We start from the raw sequence: 5,679 nt of genomic DNA on the forward strand, positions 1-5,679 counted from the left end.
AGAGCCTTGTTCTGTTGCTCAGGCTGGAGTTAGGGGTGTGATTTCGGCTCATTGCAACCTCCATCTCCCAGGTTCAAGCAATTCTCACGCCTTAGCCTCCCAAGTAGCTGGGATTATAGGCATGCACCACCATACCCAGCTATTTTTTTTTCTTTAATATATTTTAGTAGAGACAGGGTTTTACCATGTTGGCCAGGCTGGTCTCAAACTCCTGGCCTCAAGCAATTCACCCACTTCGGCCTCCCAAAGTACTGGGATTACAGGAATGAACCATCACACCCAGCCCATATCTTTTTTTTCTTTTTAGAGACATCTTACTCTGTCTCCCAGGCTGGAGTGCAGTGGTGTGATCATAGCTCACTGCAGCCTTGAACTCTTGGGCTCAAGCAGTCTTCCCACCTTGGCCTCTGAGTAGCTGTGACTACAGGAGCACATGCCACCATGGCTGGCTAAGTTTTCACTTCTCTTTCTTTATCTCTCTTTCTTTCCGCCCTTCCTTCCCTCCCTCCCTCCCTCTCTCCCTCCTTTCTTTTTCTTTCTTTCTTTTTCTTGCTTTCTCTTTCTTTCTCTCTCTTTCTTTCTTTCTTTGAAACAGGGTCTCATCCAGGGACAGTGGCTCACACCTGTAATCCTAGCACTTTGGGAGGCAGAGGCAGGAGGAATTGCTTGAGCCTAGGAGTTCGAGACCAGCCTGCGCAACACAGTGAGACCACCTACTCACTTAAAAATCAATGCATTTTTTAAAATAAAAAAGAAATGTGGTTTCACCATGTTGGCCAGGCTTGTCTCAAACTCCTGGCCTCAGTGATCCCCCTGCCTTGGCCTCCGAAAGTGCTAGGATTACAGGTGTGAGCCACTAGTCCCATCCCAGCTACTCAGGATTTATTGTGTGTGGATTTGGCCTGATCTTGCTGGGAGCCTTGAATATTTTCTGCTGGTCAGCCATAAGTGGCCAGGGGAATGAGACCCTGTTTAGAATATCGACCCTGACAAAAATCCATGGACCCCTTCACTAGCACAGTCCCAAGGTGGGCAGACAAGGAAGGAATGTTGGCTGGGCCTCCCTGAGGCCCTCCAAAGACCTGCTTGTCCCCAGGTCTGGGTTTGTCCTTCAAAGATCCAAGCATCCTTCCCCCACGTAGGGTCCCCCTGAGACTTTTCCCCCAGGCCCCAGAAGCCAGCAGCACCCCCTCAACTTCTCACCCACAAGCCAACACCGATGACCAGCAGGAAATACGCAGCGATGACTAGGATGTCAGCAGGATTGTTGATCAGAGCCCTCTGGGCCCCCAGCTCTGGTGCCGAGACTGCCTGTGTGTGCTCCTCCATTCTCCCCAGGATCTGCCCCATCCAGGGACAAGCCCCTGGATTCCCCCAGGGGAAGGATTAATGGTTACCTCAGGGGCACTGAGCCGAAAAGTCCCCCAGGTCTTATCCCCACTCCCCAGCTTTGTTTAGCTGAATCAGGTCATATCAAGGCCGAAGGCTGGTCCTGGGGAGCTGGGCCCTTCCAGATTCAAGAGCACTCCTTCCCGGGCCTTAGCCTCCACCCTCTCCCCGGTGCCCCAGGCTCAAAATCACCTCTTTTGCTCCCTAAAAATGCATCGCTTCCTTCTTGGGTAAGCCAGCACCCCTGGATTTAACTAATCCAGAGGAATCATTTTCAAACCCAAGTCTGACAGGGTCACTCCACCCTCCTCAAGAACCCTCCATAGCTCCCTATCATACTCAGGAGGAAGTACAAGCCCTTCAGCCTGATTTCCAACATCTGCCATGCCCCAAGTCTTCCTCAGCCTTCCCCTGCTTCTCCAGACCAAATCTACAGGAAATCAGAAATCCCTTCCCACTCCCTTAACCTACCCAGCCCAGATTTTTGCTTTTTGCTTTTTTTGCCTGGATATTTTCATCCCCATCGAATCCTTGCACAAGCTGTATCTTTTGTTTAGAGTGCTTCCCTGGCTCCCAAATGACAAACTCCTACTCAGCTTTCAGTACCCAGCCTTTGTCACCTCTTCAAGAAAGACTTCTCTGACATTTTTTTTTTTTTTTTTTTTTTTGAGACAGAGTCTCACTCTGTTGTCAGGCTGAAGTGCAGTGGTGCAATCTCGGCTCACTGCAATCTCCGCCTCCCAGGTTCAAGCGATTCTCCTGCCTCAGCCTCCCAAGTAACTGGGACTACCGCCACTGTGCCCGGCTAATTTTTGTATTTTTAGTAGAGATGAGGTTTCACCATGTTGGCCAGGATGGTCTCGATCTCCTGACCTTGTGATCCGCCCGCCTCAGTCTCCCAAAGTGCTGGGATTACAGGCATGAGCAACCGTGCCCAGCCTTCTCTGACATTTTTGATGCAGTTCTGTGCACACTTCATGGTCCTTGCCTGGGTCCAGGTCTGCCTCCTCAGCAAACTAGAGAGTCCTCAAGAGCAGGATTGGCTGGGTGTAGGGGCTCATGCCTGCAATCCTAGCACTTTGGGAGGCTGTGGCGGGGGGATCACTTGAGCTCAGAAGTTGGAAACCAGCCTGGGCAGCAGAGTGAGACCTCATCACTCAAAAAATAAATAAAAATTTAAACGAGCAGGACTTAACCTGATTCATCCCTGGAGTCTCATTGCTCAGCGCAGGACTGGATTCAAGAAGGCAGAGGCTGGTTAATATCTGTCTGTGTGTCTACCTTTCTAGAAGAATTGACCAGACTTGGATGTCAGGAGACAGTCAAAGGGAAGTCCTGCCTGATTATGGTAGCTATGGTCATCCGGAGATGGGGAACAGAGAAAAATACTTCAGGGTTGGAGTGTAGTTGAAGAAACCCTAGATTGGGTTCCTCTAAAAGGAGACCCTGAGATGAGAATTTGTGTACAGTGACTTTCCAGAGGAGGTGATTCCAGTATGGACGTCGAAGGAGTAAAGAAGAGAAACAAACAAGAAGGCCGGGCGCGGTGGCTCACACCCGCAATCTCAGCACTTCGGGAGGCCAAGGCGGGCAGATCACGAGGTCAAGAGATAAGAGACCATCCTGGCCAACATGGCGAAACCTTGCCTCTACTAAAAATACAAAAACTAGCTGAGCGAGATGGTGCGTGCCTGTAGTCCCAGCTTCTCAGGAGGCTGAGGCAGGAGAATTGCTTGGACCCAGGAGGTGGAGGTTGCAGTGAGCCGAGATTGTGCCACTGCACTCCAGCCTGGTGACAGAGTGAGACTGTCTCAAAAAAAAAAAAAAAAAAAAAAAGGAGAAAAGCCAATAAAGCATGTGTTTTTTTCATTTAAGACGGGGTCTCGGGCCGGGCACGGTGGCTCACGCCTGCAATCTCAGCACTTCGGGAGGCCGAGGCGGGTGGATCATGAGGTCAAGAGATCGAGACCATCCTGGTCAACATGGTGAAACCCTGTCTGTACTAAAAATACAAAAAATCAGCTGGGCATGGTGGCGCGTGCCTGTATTCCCAGCTACTCAGGAGGCTGAGGCAGGAGAATTGCCTGAACCCAGGAGGCGGAGGTTGTGGTGAGCTGAGATCGCACCATTGCACTCCAGCCTGGGTAACAAGAGCGAAACTCTGTCTCAAAAAAAAAAGACGGGGTCCCATTCTGTCGCCAAGGCTGGAGTATAGTAATGTGATCACAGCACCCTGCAGCCTTGACCTCCTGGGCCTAAGGGATCCTTCCACCTCAGTTTTCCAAATAGCTGGAACTTACAGGCACACTGGGCTGATTTTTGCATTTTTTATAAAGATGGGGTTTCACTATGCTGCCCAGGCTGGTCTCAAAACTCCTGAACAAAACTGCCTCGGCCTCCCAAAGTGCTGGGATTACAGACGTGAGCCACGGCACCTGGCATGAGGGTGTGTCATTTAACAGGTTACCACCAAGAGCAGTTGGAGCCTGATCTCAAAAAGGGCACTCTGAGACACTGAGAACACCCCATAGCAGTGATCCTTCAGGGGCCACGTGGTTGGGGTATTTATTTCCCAGTTTGTATCTGTCACTGCTAAAAGCTGCAGAAGCGCCCCCACACACTTCAGGGTGCTGGGAACACAGAGCACGCTCCCTTCTCCTGAGACCAGCCTCAGACAAGAAACCCCGGGAGGAGTTGCAAGTCAGGGTGTCTGGAAACTGTACATGATTCCAAGGTGGGCCATGCAGATATAAGGGTGAGGCACCCGCAGTGTCTGCCTCAGGGGGTGATGAGTTTAAAACGCCTAAGAGAAATCCAGCACCAAGTGTCAGAGGACACGTGTGTGTTGCAGACAGTTCGGATAAGGTCTCTTCACCACAGCCGTCATGTGACATCTCCCCCTCCTGCTCTCCCCATTGCTGGCTCCAACCCAGCCACAGTGGCCTTTTCTTTCTTCCAAGGCATCAGACTCTCTCCTCCCTGTCCTTTGCACCTGCTGCCTATCTGCCGGGAATGCTCTCCTTGGCGCTTTGTACGGCTCCTTCTCAACTTTCGGCTCTTAGCAGAGACCTTACATTTCACTACCTGGTGAAAGTAAACTCTTCCCACCTCTCCTAACTTAATTCTCTATTTCGTCCTTTGTACTTTTTCTTTCCTTTCTTCCTGGTTCCTTCCTTCATTAACAAACACGTATGGAGACTAGCTATGTACTGGACCTTGTTCTAGAATCAGGGAGAAAATGGTCAGCAAAACAAACGCACTGCCTGCTCTCGGGAGCTTCTGTTCCAGCTGCAGAGTCAGACGGAAGCCGGGGGCCAGGCACAGTGGCTCATGCCTGTGAACCCAGAAATTTGGGAGGCTGAGGCAGGGGAATCACCTGAAGTCAGGAGTTTGAGACCAGCTTGGCCAACATGCTGAAACCATGTCTTTAATAAAAATATAAAAATTAGCCAGATGTGGTGGTGCATGCCTGTAATCCCAGCTACTTAGGAGGCTGGGGCAGGAGAATTGCTTGAACCTGGAGGTTTAACCTCAGGAGGCAGAAGTTGCAGTGAGCCAAGACTGTACCACTTCACTCCAGCCTGGGGGACAGAGTGAGACTCTGTCTCAAAAAAACAAAAACTTCTACTTGCAAGAGCGCTGTGTGCTAGGAAGGAACTAGGGAGGGGCCATAGCATGGAAACCAGGGAAGCGTTGGCTTTAGCTAGGCAGTTGGGAAGGTCCCACTCCTTCATCATACGTGTCACTTTTGTATTTGCCTGTCATCTCTCTCCCCTACTAGACTTCAGCTCCCTGAGGGCAAGGGGCATAGCTGCTTGGTTCCCCATTGTCTCCCCAGAGGCTGGCACAGGAGGGCTCAATAAATATTTGGTGAATGAATGAATGCCAATTTGGGCATCCTCAAGATAGAGAAGTGGTTACATGCCAGAGGGACATTCTTCAGGGACAATATGTGGAAGGGGAAGAGCAGGAGACCAGGGAAGACCACAGGAGAGGAGCCTCAGAGAGGAAGCGATCGGGGGCCTGACAGAGGCTGGGGCCGAGGACACCTCACCTTTTCCTGGTGCCCATACATGGTCTCTGCAGCTGCTAGCTCTTCCTGATGAGCTGGAAAGGGCTCTGAGGACCCATCATTTCCAGCACCAGAGGTCCCTAGAGTCTGGACCCAGGGGGTCACCCTGGGACATGGAGACTTACATAGAACCTGAACTTCTCCACACCTGAAACCCCTGGCCCCATCCTCCACACCTGAAAATCCCTGGCCCCATCCTCCACACCTGAAAACCCCTG

This window comes from Cebus imitator, unplaced genomic scaffold, assembly GCF_001604975.1.
Source record: "Cebus imitator isolate Cc_AM_T3 unplaced genomic scaffold, Cebus_imitator-1.0 Scaffold552, whole genome shotgun sequence".
Lineage (NCBI taxonomy): Eukaryota > Metazoa > Chordata > Mammalia > Primates > Cebidae > Cebus > Cebus imitator.